At 50.2% G+C, this 14,239-nt stretch overlaps 1 pseudogene; it reads right to left on the reverse strand.

Annotated features, from left to right (window-relative positions):
• Positions 1 to 4,344: 4,344 nt before the first annotated feature.
• LOC128901542 (olfactory receptor 10AG1-like) lies at positions 4,345 to 10,235 on the reverse strand (annotated as a pseudogene).
• Positions 10,236 to 14,239: the final 4,004 nt, after the last annotated feature.

A 14,239-nucleotide genomic window follows, 5' to 3' on the forward strand; every position in this document is an offset into this window, starting at 1 on the left:
AGGACCATCTGCTGACAAAGGGCCAGAGCAAAGTCAAACTTCTGGAGATCAATTAGCTTCAATTAGCTCCTCAATTCCCCTGAGGAACGACGATGCATGGTGAGTGTTTAAGCTCAAGAAGGGCGAAATTTTAACTACAGGCTAGCCTCTTCCACCCACCTCTGTGGACGGGATTATGATGACTGAGGAGATGAGTGGTTTTCACAAGGCCTTTGGATATTCAAGGCAAGGAAATCGGCTTTTGGACGCAGCTCTGAGGAACAGCTCATGCACGGCGGAAAATTCCCTGCTCTGCCCGTCTAATAGTACCAAGTGCACCAGAAGATTTGGATCCTACTGACAAACTTCAACTTGCCCATGCCCTACAGCCATCATGGGAAGCTGCCACCAAGTACAGCTGGGGCCTCCACCCCATTACACACCTGTGAGCTTCAGTAGGGAATTTTACTCCACCCAAGATACTCCTGAGGGGAATGTTTTGACCTCCCGACGCCACTTCAGGCTCCCGTTCCAAGCCGCACCAGGCACCAAACACCTGAACAGCAAGAGGTCTCTATTTCCAGACATCTCCTCCACAACAGGATGACTCTGTTCCTGTAGCGCACATCTTCTCGGGCAGATCGACAAAGCCCTGTGCGCCTCTGAGGTACTCCAGAGCATTTAGGGGCCAGCAGGCAGCAACAGTACGCGAGCAGCAAACGGAACACTAGGGAAATTGTGGGTCCATCGCTGAACGGGGCAAGAGAAGTGGTGACAAAGGACAGGAAAACGCTGAGGTCCTCAGTGCATTCTTTGCCTCACTCTTTACTAGTAAAACTGGTCTTCAGGAATCCCAAGCTTCTCAGATGTGAGGGAAAGTCTGGAGTAAGGACCACTTTCCCTTGGCAGAAGAGGATCAGGTGGAAGACAAACCTAAGTCCATGTAGGCTGAAGAGTCGCATGTTCCAAAGGTCTTTTCCAGTGGGAGAGGTTCGTGAAGGCTGGAAGACAGCAAATGCCACCCCTACCTTGGTGAAAGTGAAAAGGAAGATCCACGTTCACCTCCATCCACGGAAAGGGATGGAGAAAAATCTTCCTGGAAAGCATTTGCGACCATCTGAGGGAGTATTAGAGGAATGGAAGTAGGTTTCTACAAAGAGGTGACTTGCTTGCTCGATGGATGGAGAGCAGTGGATATTCTTCTTGACTTACGGAACATCTTTTGCTGACAAAGTATGGGTCAGGTAAGCAGCCAGTGAAGTGGGTTGAAAAATGGATGAACGGCTACACCGAGAAAATTTTGATGAAGGGCTAAAAGTCCAGCCGGGAACCAGACACTTGTGGTGCACCCAGGAATCTATGTTTGGCACAATACCTTTAAAGTTCTTTACTCAAGGGCTCTACTGGTTCTGGCTGGGACAGAGCTCTGTTTGTTCCCAGTGTCTGGTGTGGGGCTACGGTTTGGATTTGTGAAGGAAACAGTGCTCATAACACAGGGGTGTTTCAGTTATTGCTGAACAATGCCCCCAGATCCTTAGATTCATAGAATCACGGAACGGTTTGGGTTGGAAGGGACCTAAGCGATCATCTAGTTCCAAGCCCTCGGCCATGGGCACGGACACCTCCCACTGAACCAAGTTGACCCCAGCCAGCCTGGTCCCGAACACTTCCAGGATTGGGGCTTCCACAAATTCTCTGGGCAACATGTTCCTGTGTCTCACCACCCTCAGAGCGAAAAATTTCCTCCTGGTTTCTAATCCAAATCTCCCCTTTTCCAGGTTGGAGCCGTTACGCCTCGTCCTATCACTACGTGCCCTAAGGAAAAGACCCTCTCTAGCTTCTCACGACCAGCAAGGTAGCGGGGGGGTACCCCAGAAGTTGGGACAGGTCACAGCTTACTCCGTTGACACAGGGATGTTCCATAGCTGGTATGTCCAGCAAGAAAAGTGGAGGAGAGGGTGGTTCGCAACTGTTGCCCTTTCACGGGGATTGGCTTGTTCCCCAGGGCTCGGTTCACTGACCTCAAGTCGGTTCACTTTAGCAGGGATCTGGACGAGGGTATCCACTGCGTTCTCAATAAGTTTGCAGAGGACACCAAGATGGCAGCAAAAGGTAGACAGGGGTTGCAGCGGAATCTGGAGAGGGAACGTCCACCAGTATCCCACCGTCTTCATTGTGAAAAATTCCATTCCTCTGTCCAATCTAAATCTACCCTCTTTCAGCTTGAAGCCATTGCCTCTTGTCCTGTTCTTACCGGCTCTGGTAAAATTTCTCCCTCTTGTAATACTCCTTCGTACACTGAAAGGACAAAAGAAAATGTTCTTGGGACATTTTTTATTGCCAGGATGAACAATTTGTACTGTCTCAGCTTTTCTTCCTAGGAGAGGTCTTGAACAATCTTGAACAAAGACTTGAACAATCCCCAAATGCTCTTTCCGACATACCATAATGAGACTCAGATCCTCAGAGGAGACAAAGCCCTCCATCCTCGGGCTGCAAGGGCACTCTGGGGGGCTCTGAGAGTGACCCTTCCAGGGCGTCTCGTACCCAGGTATATGGGACCTCTCTGTGCATCAACGGTTTTCTCCTTGTTTTTTTCCTCTGAAAACAAATTGAGTTACTGCCTAGAAATGACAATTTTTTTTATTTCTTTAATGGAGGTGTGGGGGATGAGAGCAAGTTAAAATGGGTGAGCCCAAGCAGACTACGGGCTTCCTGCCTAACCATGGCTGAGTCTTGAGGACAACTCCATGAGGCATTTACTTACACTGCTCATACACGGTAAGGACCAAAAGATCCATTCATCTTGATGACCTGGCAAGTCCTCTTCATTCCCGTCTGCCTGTGTTTGTTTCTGTCATGTGTTATGCACTCACGCGTCAAAACTTAAAAGGGATTGGAGCGACACAAGTGCAAACCAGGCCAGCAATAACTCTCGCCCAAAGTTAAACAGATTCCCCCGAAGCAGGATCACCTGGAGAAGATTGGACAGGAACACGCCCAGGCAGGCTTGAATATCCCCAGAGAAAGGAACTCCACAGCCTCTCTGGGCACCCTTAAAGGAAAGAAGTTTTTCCTCATGTCGAGATGGAATTTCCCATGTTCCAGTTTGTGCCTGTTGCCCCTTGTCCCGTCACTGGGCACCACCGAGAAGAGTCTGACCCCATCCTCTTGACACCCGCCTTTTAGCTATTGATAAGCATTGATGAGGTCCCCTCTCAGTCTTCTCTTCTCCAGGCTAAACAGATCCAGGTCTCTCGGCCTTTCCTCAGCAGAGAGCTGCTCCATTCCATTGATCGTCCTTGTAACCCTCTGCTGGACTCTCTCCAGTAGCTCCTTGTCCTTCTTGAACTGGGGAAACCAGAACTGGAGCCAGTGCTCCAGCTGCGGCCTCGCCAGGGCAGAGCAGAGGGGGAGGATGACCTCCCTCCACCTGCTGGCCACGTTCTTCTCTATCCCCTCATCCATGTCATTGATGAATATATTAAACAGGACTGGACCCAGTACTGACCCCTGGGGAACACCACTAGTTACAGGCCTCCAACGGGACCCTGTGTCACATCATAGCAGACATCAAACACACCTCTGAGGATGCTCTCGGCTCACTTTGCCACCACCAGAGAGACACAGGGAGAACCCGTCTCATTCTGAGGGAGACACTGAAAAAGCTCAGTGAATCAGTCTCAGTCGTGTTTCTCCATCTCATAAAACCGTTCGGATAGCACCGGAGCACGGGCAGTCTCCAGGATAACCTCTCGCTCAAAGCGGGCCGCACGTCGATCTCAGGCTCCGTGACTCACAGCTTTGCCTGTCTGCGTCGTGAAAATCTCCGTGCGATTTCGGGTTTGGTTTTCCTTTTGATTTATTCACGTTGAGTTTGTCAAGCATTGTACAGCTCAATGCAGAACATGAGAGGAGGGGAAGATCACTTTCAGGTCCTTTAATTTTCCTAAGTTGATGCCGTCCATGGACACGCTGGATAGTCAATGGGGTCCAGCAAATGATTTCTCAGCCTGAGGTTAGTCGTTGTCTTCTCACTGGATGTGTCACCCTCTAATCCCTCTTGACTGCGTCGACCGTTTTCCTTTAAAGGTGCTGGCAGCTTGGGCAGACTCCGCCTGAACAAGCTGTTTGCAGTCAGCTCTCCGGGGGAGCTGAAGCTGCTCTGGACTATGGAGATACCAAGGTGGAGCTATCAGAGATACCAGGAATGCCCCAGGAGACCTGTCCCCCTCCTGAGGAGGATTACAGCCAGGCAGGAGACGGGTTTTGTCTAAGCTACTACGGGACACCTGTGTTCACACAACCAAATACCTTGTTGGGACTTTTGGTACTATTTGGGCTCCTTTCACATACTCTGCTCCGTCACTTTCTCGGTAGGAGCCTCTTCAGGGCAATTCTCACTTCCTTATTCCTCAGGCTGTAGATGACGGGGTTGCGCATGGGGGTCACAGTTGTGTAAAACGGGGCAAGGTATTTGTCAGTGTCTGCAGAGTCTCTTGACCGTCCTTTAAAGTACACAACCATGACGGAACCGTAGAAGAGAGTCACCACCCCCAGGTGTGAGGAGCAGGTGGAAAAGGCTTTGCGTCTGCCCGGAACTGAAGGCACTTTCAGCATCGCCCTGACAACTAGAGTGTAAGAAACGACCATCCGACCATCAAGGAAAAGGGAAGGACTGCAAAGAGCAGGATGATGGTGTGCAGCATCACTTGGTTCCAGAAAGTGTCTGCACAGGCCCGTTCCGACAGAGGGCGGACATCACAGAAGAAGGGATGAAGGTTATGGGACGCACAGAAGGGCAGAGTGAACAGCTGGTAAGTCTGCCCTACTCGTACTGGGATGACGGCCACCCACGAGCCCAGCACCAGTCTGACACAGAGCCTCCCGTTCAGGATGGGGCCACAGTGCAGGGGGTCACAGGTAGCTACGCAGCGGTCGTAGGCCATGGCGGCCAGGAGAAGGCTTTCGGTGCTGCCCAGCCAAACCAGGAAATACAGCTGGGCAGCGCAGCCAAGGAAGGAGACGCTGCCGTCTCCCGTCAGGAAAGCCCGCAGCATTTTTGGCAGAGCGATGGACGTAGAGCAGGTTTCCAGGAAGGATAAGTCCCTCAGGAAGTAATACATGGGGCTGTGGAGGCTTGGCTCTACCACCGTGATGAGCACAATGAGGCCATTCCCTGTGAGGACCATGAGGCAGATGATCAGGAAGACTGTGAAGCGCAAGCCTTGCAGATTGGTGTGGTCAGAGAATCCCAGAAGAAGAAATCCAGGTCCCGGTTGCGTGGTTCTCCAAGCCTTTTCTTTGGGACACTTTCCGTCTACAGAGCAACCCAAACACCACGCTCACTGGACAACGGCAGTGGCCCACGCACCATCACGCACCCCTCAAGCACAGTGGAAGACTACAGGCACCAGCGCAGGTGCGACTGCAGTAATTAGGAAAGGCCAAACGAGACCTGCGTGGCTGTACGGGAGTCGAACACCAGTTGCTCATTGAGAAAAGGCTTCTCAGGAGAAAACAGAACAGATCTCTTCAGTTCAAAGGATGTATGGACCAGAAAATATTATTTTTTCTTCTAGGATGATGGAAGGGAAGGGAAGGGAAGGGCAACACCAGCTTTCACTCTTAAATTTTAGTGAAAGGGTTCTCTCAACTCTTCTCAGAGGTAAGACCTCACCTCCCAAAGCTCTGTCGACACACAGAGACCAGGGAGACATGCCTTAGATCCAAATTATTCATTTTTACGTGGCTGACGGGTGAACTCCATGAGAAAGAAAACAAACTGCTACCTGTCAATGAATCAGGTGCATTGACGCACCCATGGGGCATTTCAACAAGGCAGAAAAGGTGCTATTTGGGCACATATCATGAGCTTTCAGGGTGCTAAAAGGAGGCGTTGCGCAAGCAATCACAACACTACCTCAAAGAGCTTTCAAAACATTCTGAAAAGGCAGGTGATGAAAGGTAGAGGAGTGGAGATCAGTGGGCGATCTCCCGAGAGATCTAGTTTTCCTGAAAAGGTTGGGCTTTTGTAACTTCTGGACAAGCTCTGCCTGGTTCCGGTTCCCGTTCCTGACCCTGCTGCTCTGTCGCATGGATTCATGGCAGCTTACTGAGGGCTCCACGGCTCCGTTCCCAGCGCAGAACCGTTCCCCGGTCCCTGTAAGCCCTTGGAGAGCAGAGCGATGCTCGTGTCGGCTGGGAGACTGAGCCTTCCCTTTGGCATTTCCCAGAGCGCACGGACTTCTCACGGATCACGCGTGAAGAACGTGAGGCGTGAACAAGCAGCTCTGTTTGTCATCTTAAACTCTGATATATCAATAATGACAACAGCGGTTTAGAGCACGTGTCATAAAAGCATCCACATCAGCCAAGTGAAAACCAAACGAATGTCTTGTTCAAGAGGACGCTTGAATTCCCAGAGACATGCAGTCTTAAGAGCGTGATTGCTGTTACTTTTTCTTTTTTTCTTACTATTCCTGCCTATTTCTGTGAGTTCTCCTACAGCTGCCATTCAAAATCTCCAAGACAACATTAGGGTTTACGTGAGGGAAAAGCGACCATGATTTCTTTCCTAATCTCCCCATTTATGCATACAAAAGCGTGGGAGAATGAAATATTTTTTACTTCCTGAAATACCGTCCGATACTTGCATTTATCGTACACAAATTTTTAAGTGAAAGAAACCGTTGATAGGCAGTTTGTCCATGAGCAGTATTTCCTGCTGTACACACATGGTCCCCCACGCCCCAGCCCCGAACCTACAGCATATTCTTTCTAACGCCCAGAAAACTCGGTGCTTCGTGAGATCACGCCCAGTGCGTGGGTTGGACAGACTTTGGGCGTGGGGAACTGCCGGAGGACTCTTCGCGCAGTGACTGCCTCACCAGCGGCATTTCTCCAAGCCGAACAAAACCTGCTCCTCTGAGCCCAGCCAAGCCACCCCGATGCCTGCAGCCGCTTTTGGCAGTGGCTGTGCCGCCACGGCGCCTCAGCACCTCAGAGCATGCCCAAAGGGAATTGCCATCGGCAGAAGCCACAACGCAGGAACACGCTCCTCACTCCACGGTGCCGCAGGAGACGGCGGTGACCTCTTTTCCTCGGAAACCACCTGCGTGGGGTTCTCCGGACACTTCTTCCCCGACTCATGTTCCTACCTGGGTATAAGTCAGTCAGTGAACAACCCCAGGAGAGACGACAGCAATGCTAGTGCTACTCCTCCCCAGGTACCCACCGCGTCATTAACAACGTCAGAAGGACCATCAGAATAATGGACGTTTGCGTCATCAGCAGGGTCTGAGCAACTTCCAGAACATGGCTTTCGAAAATAGAGAAATTGAGAAATGAGATTGGGCAGCTCAAAAGAAGTTTAACGTGACACGAACAACGGATGAGTGTGTCTGACCAAGGCAGCCTTGCGTGGCTCTATTGCCGATAGCACAAATGACCCTTCCAGAAGAGAGCATCTCCTGCCCTCCTGTGAGGCTCACGCAGCCCTTCATTTCTTACTCTGCAGCTCTACGCATGGGTCGAGCCCTACCGTTCAGCCAGTTCTTCACCCACCGCACCCTCCACCTGCTCATCTCCGAGTTGGGCAACTTGTCCGGAAGGATACTTTGAAGGACACTATCAAAAGCTTTACTAAAATCCAGCAAAACTACATCCAGCACCTTCCCTTCATCCACTGGGCAGGTGACCTTATTGTGGTTCGTGGTGGATGGCCTGTTCCCCTTAGTGTTAACTCCTTCTCCCAGGTGGGCGTTAGGGCTCTAGATGGCCCCCAGTTCAGGCTCGGCTGTTCGCTCTCCAGGAAGGGCACTCTGTGGAGACTGCAGCAATACTGAGAGGGTTTCCCAGCAAAGTCCAAGGTAACAAGAGGAGGAGAAAGCCCAAGCTCTGATTCCATGAAGAGAAACTGGAGGTGCTGGAGATAATCTGGCCAAAGATTCCCCGTGACAGGGGAATCCCTTCCCACCACTACCACTGGAGGGATCTCCATGGACATTTCCAGCATTGCTAGAGGGCCAAAATACCCAAAGAAAGTCCTTTTGTGCCCATGCCCTGCCCTCCTGTCTGGCCTGCCTGGTCACCAAGGCTGAGGCCAAGCTTATCCCAGTGCTTGACCCAGCCATGAGACTTCCCTTGCCTATCACCTGCAGAGACAGATGACAGAATGGAAGAGGTTGGAAGGGTCCTTCCGAGATCATCTAGTCCAACCCCGTGCCAAAGCACAATCAACAGCCAAGCCATTTTCCTACTTCTGGCCTGTGAGGTTCTCAGACAGAATTGACTTCAGGCACCTTCACAGACACCTGCCTCTTACTCACCTGTGAGGTTCTGAGGCACAGCTGACATAAGAGTAGCTTCCCCACCATCACCCACCTTGACACCTACAAGCTGATCTGATACACGTCATCTCACATTTCGTCTTCCAATGTCAGGTGACTGCTCCAGGACCTCACAGGCTCTGCATCCACTCTGCCTCTGGGGGAAAAACAGCTTAGAGAGAGGTGTGGAGGACAAGGGAAGGTTCGGGGTTCCGAGGGAGGCCGCTAGGGCTTTTGGGTTAGGGGTTTCTGTTACCAGTTTTCTTCCACGTGAACCAAAAACTCTGGTCAGAGTTTCTGCTTCATGATCAGGGTGGGGGTGGGGGTCATGGTGAGGCTCAGAATGAAGGTTTGGGATTCTTCTTAGGGCTTCTTCTAATTGATCTGAGTCCTGCTCAGCTTTGTGGGTTAGGGGGTCGGGTTCGGGCCAGAGGCTTAGGGTTAGGCCAGAGTTAAGGCATTTCAAGAGCAGGAACCTCACCAAGTGCTGTCCCTCCCACACGCTTCTTCCTTCAATTATCCCATGCTCCTTTCTCTCTTTGATGAAACTCTCAGGCATCTCGAGCACTTCACAACGCTGCTCCTCACATGCAGCTTCCTCCAGCATTAATGACATCACAATCTACTCGCCAGCAATGGCAGCTTTGCCTTCATCTTCCTCTTGCCTGCCCCTAACATCTCCTCATCTCCCTGGCCTTTCCTCCAGAACTTCACAATCCCTGCCCTCCTTCTACATCCTGGGAAACATGAGTAAGACTTAGGGGAGGGGTTGGAGACGAAAGGGGGTTGAGACACAGGATTAGGGAGCTGGCTTTGGGTTTAGGCGTGATGCATCTGATGAGGGTTTCAGCTTTGGCGTTGGTGTTCAGGGAAGGGCCACAGATGAGAGGTGCAGGTGAGGGATTAAGGTTGGGGTCCAGGCAAAGTCTCAGGGTGAGCTGGGCAGTGCTGGGTCAGAGGGGAAGGGTGTGTAGCCACTTTGCGTATTTCTGCCCTCGGGATGACCGGGGGAAACCTCAGCTGCTGATGACCAAAAGCATCATCATTCTAATGAGCTTCCAAAATCAAACCACACAAACAGAAACACAAGGCATACAAAGGAGCTTTCTAAATCGTATCGCGCAGAGAGATAAGGAGGATAACTATATAATTAAGACGTCCGAACAGGGAGCGTCGAGCCACGGGGACGACTCCCCTTTCCCTAGCACCGTGGGGGAGGCCTGGGAACGCTCACGGACAGCAGGCCCCTCGCTCTGGCCGTGGACAACCGGACCCTCAGACCCAGGGGCGATGCAAAATGCCGGTGGTCCCCTGCCGGACAAAGGCGGCGGTGGAGCCCTCTCCTCACCTCCCCTCTGGAAGGAGGTGCGGGCACCGCGCACCCTAAGCCGGAACGCAACCAGTCCCTTTGCCGCTCCGCCGCAGACCCGCGCACAAGGCAGGGTGATCCCTCCTCCAGCCTCACGCCCACCTGCCGGCCCGCTGCTTTCCTGCCCGAGAGGCTAAAGCCAGCCGCTTCTCTCCCCGAAAAGCTCCGCATGCCCCGCGACCGCCGTGGTCCTGGGACAGCAGAGCACCAAGCCCGCATGCCCCTACCAAGGTCTGGAGGGCAACGTCTGCGAGAGGTGCTCCTAGCACAGCTTCAACACGGGCAGCCTCGTTCAGCCTCCCCGACACAACAAAACACAACAATCGGCCCCAAAGAAAGGGGAGGAGGCTGTCTCCTTCCACACGCTCCGGACCACGCTGCCCTGGGCAGACACAGCGCCACTGGACTGGGGAAAGTCGGACAAGTCCCGCCGGAGATGGGTAGACGTCACAGCCAAGCAGGACCCTCCGGAGCCGGGTAGACCTGGCGGCCACTCCCCAGAGTGGGTAGACCTCGCAGCCGAGCTGCTTACCGGAGTGAGGTAGACCTCGCAACATGTACCCGGAGACGGGAACATCGGGCAGCCGGTGTGTATGTGGAGGTGATAATTTTTATTTTCTTTTCGTTCATGATTTATTCATCACTGGTGTAGCCGCCAGCCTGACCCGAAATGTCAGAACTGCAAAGGATTTGTAACTCTCTCCAGAACGCCCCCTTTTCTGTTACAGCCGGCTCGCCGGGCCGCGTCCATGCCTGCGGGCCTGCGGGCCCCCCCGGCCTTTCTTGGGGGGGGAGCAGACCCTTGGGCTGCTCTTCTGCCCGTAGCGCCCGTCCTTGGGAAAGCACCTGCTGCTGCCCCACAACCACTGCCGCCGTGTGGGGTGAGACCTGGGCTCCCGGGGCCCAGTTACAGCGGCAGGGCCCCGGCCGGGGGGGGCTGCCGGAGAGACGACCGGGGCACGGGCCTGGCTGAACAAAAAAAGAAGCCCCACACAGAGACCATGAGGGCGGTTGGGCGGTTTTAGCAGAAGATAAACCCCCCCTTGCGTTCTAACACTCCTCACCGAGGTGGGAGGCCAAGTGCGGCAGGGTTTAAATTCGGGGTGATGCCCAATTCAGCACTATCACTACAGTTGCATTTAATATGTATTAAACTGTTACCATTTGGATACACTAATAGCGGGCTGCACCTTCAGTCTAGTCGTGCTCCTGAACTAGCACGGCCTCTCTCAAGTTTTGGTCGCGTTCAGTGAGAAACAGAAAAGACAAGATACTTAAAAAAGTGCAATTTATTTAAACGACAGATTTAGATTTTTAGGATTGCCGGTAATAAATACACTGTCTGCAAAGCACGTGGAAATGAAAGTATTGTTACATATACAGCCTGGCTCTGAAAGTAGAAAAGAGACTCTCTAGAGGAATTTCAAAGTTTCACGAAGAAGGACTTTCTATAATCTGAGTCTTACCCAAAGGCGTCCCTATGGAGGGAGAGAGGCTCAGCCCTTCGACTGACCCCAGAAGTCAGCGACGGAATTCTTTGCGATTGTATCTTCCCTGGGTCTGTCCCCCCTTTCTTGGGCTATTTTTATACTATTTGTTATCTTCAAGATGGAGTCTGAGTGACTTTAGTCATACATACTTTTATCACGATTGCTGTAAATTTCTCTCGCTTCACAATAAAGGCATAGTTTATGAGAAATTCAGGGCGCAGACTCAAGAAGGAGTGGTCGCACCTTGGAGGCGGATAGCCTCCGGGACGCAGGTATGTTTTGGTATTATAATGACATTATAATGAGCAAAGTTCGCACAAAGGACAGCATTTCATCAAAATTTGACAAAATGTTGGCTCTGAGCATCGAGCGGGCAGCTAATTGGCAGCTTATCTTTGTCCTGGTATCATCCTATTCCTGTATCTCCTACACAACATAAGGTAAAGCCGCGGAATAATTGCATCCCATCCCGTACCTCCTGTAGTTTATCAGGGAACCACAGGTGTTGTATTCTTCATGCCAGCTGTGGCTATTTTCTACCTCAGAAGCCCCTTGATTTTATACTTTTACTTAATGTGTGAACAACGCTGTATTTTTAGCCAACTTAGTATTTATTCCCCATAAACCACCCCGTAAGTGCAGTCACTCAAGCTCCACGATACTCAGTACTGATGGGGAATATCATATGTCATCTTCTGGCGAGGGATATCAAGTGCAAATGCATCTTGTGGGCTGATTAAGCGAGTTAAACTTTTCATCATAATCCAAAGTCTAAGATACAAAACAATTGTCAAAGCGAAGAGCGAAACAATCGGTATTAGTAAAACGACAAAAGGATGGAGCATCTTGTTATAAAATCCTGTAACTTTTGGCGAAGACCCAAAAACAGTATCTCCACGTTCATGTCTTCCGTCTCTCTGACTCTTTCCAGCACTTGGTCTGTTTCTTCAACATCATAATGGACGGTAATCAAAGTTCTCTGTTAATTTTCTTGGGCCTCTTTCAACAGTCGCTTCGATTCATCGTGTTGTAGCAGCTTCTTCACCAGTGAGAGATTCATTCCTATGGGGGTAGGCAACAAACCTCGAATCACTGTATAGTCAGATGGTTGCAATTGAGAAGACGTAACAGGAGCTGAATAACTGAAGTTACATCTGATAATGTTACTAAAAGTACAAACACCAAACTTGAGTGATTACTTATATAAATTACTATGTCATCTATGAATACAAGGGTACAGGGAGACGTCAAGAACAATATATAAAAGCACAGTTTCTGAGATGTGTCTCAAAGTGACAAACACTCACAAATGAATCCTTGTTGGTCTCGTGAAAGGCATGAGTCAACATCAACGGCTTGCTATTAATTCTCATTTTGTTGTGCCCACACTCTAAGCTCCACCGGATGGAGTATAGCTCCATGGTGATTCAACCCCAGTGCGATGATTGGGTATATGGCGTATACCGGGGCATTGCGTATCGTTAAGACAAAAGCTGTGGCCTTGCTCTCAGTGGGATCGTAGGTGAAATTAACCAGATACCACCAGGACTGAAATTTTTTCTCAAATTCAATTGCGTTATCCCATATTGCTTTTCGAATTTCGGTGGGCAAGGTGCCTTCTTCACCTTCCCTTATGATTGCGGCTTCACCTTCCCTTATGATTGCGTCCACAGTTGGGCTTGGATACAACTAAGAGCCAAGGAAACATTGGTTTGGGTTGTACCAAGTGCATCTGTGATCAGCTGATGGTCTTTTTCACCTGTTTCTTCCCACTGAGGCAATATATTGAATAAAAGCCATTGGGGGTTCCCAAAGCTGATAGAGAGGACTGTAAGGGATGTCTTAATTTGTCCAGATCAGTAGTGGTTGTGACTAGTTTGTTGGCAAGTATCTCAGCATCTATACTATTCAAGACTCCCAGGCCTGTTCCTAAGATACCAGTCGCATCCCTCTTCCGTCCTTGTGAGGTAGCAAAAAACTCATCTGTGTAACCATGCTGACCATCCTGCATAAGATCTACTCGGGAATGGTAAGAGTAGAGATCGTAGAGTTTTTAATCTGCATTGACAGTTCTACTCCTTTGAGGGAATATGTTGGGTTAAAGAGTATTTGTTATTAACCTGTGTGTTTAATGACATAAGGGCTAATGTTGAAAATGTAAGAAGTTAGACTGATGGAGGGCATAGAAAGTACGCCTTTGACAGTTCGTGGGGTGTAGGTTCTGGATTCATCTCAGCAATTTCAGATCTATTCAAGTCAATCATAAATTCAAATAACAATTCTGTGCCCTTGTAGCCCCAAACACAGTACGCTACTGTAGGTTTGATGAAAGTGAAATTGTGCCAGGAAAATGAATTTGGATCCATAATTTTGTAACAATCAGTGTTGTACTTCTCCGGTTTGGTAGAGTCTACATGGATGGCTTTAGTAACAGTTGGCCTGTGGTGAGTAGACCCATTGATAAATCAGCAACCAACGTGTATTCCCTTTCCAAGGGCGGCCTCGATTTTAGCCATTCCATCTCCATTTTTCTCTGGAATATACTTCGCTTCTTTGTATAACCAGTGCCGAGATTTAAGCCCCTTTTGTTTCCTGGTGTTCCAGCGCTTGCAGTGTACCGTGACAATGCATTATCCCAAAGCTCAGGTGCTACGTCTAGCTTGAATTCAAATAGCAGCGCTATTTCATCCTGTTGCAAACGACAACTTACGATACTGTGTTTCACAAGAGTAAAATTACAGCAGCAATCCCGCTCGTCGGTGACACAGTGCTTTGTTGTCATCAGGCGTGGGTTCTGAGGGCGAAATACACCTATTCGCGTGGCCTTATGGTTTGAGCCGTTGATCATTCTACACCCGACTCAGATTTCCATCCCTGCTTTACCTTTCAGGACTGGGTACCAATTATTCCAGGTCCACTCATGTAACGCCTTATTTTCCTCTAGAACTACAGTGGCCGAACTCAATTCTTCCTTTTTTGTACCTGCCATCGCATCGTGTTTAACAAAGGCTTGAGACCATGGCCACTCTGGGTCTCTCTGACTACAAAACATAGAGAAAAAAAAGGTAAAA

The sequence above is a fragment of the Rissa tridactyla genome, chromosome 26, assembly GCF_028500815.1.
Source record: "Rissa tridactyla isolate bRisTri1 chromosome 26, bRisTri1.patW.cur.20221130, whole genome shotgun sequence".
Classification (NCBI taxonomy): Eukaryota; Metazoa; Chordata; class Aves; order Charadriiformes; family Laridae; genus Rissa; species Rissa tridactyla.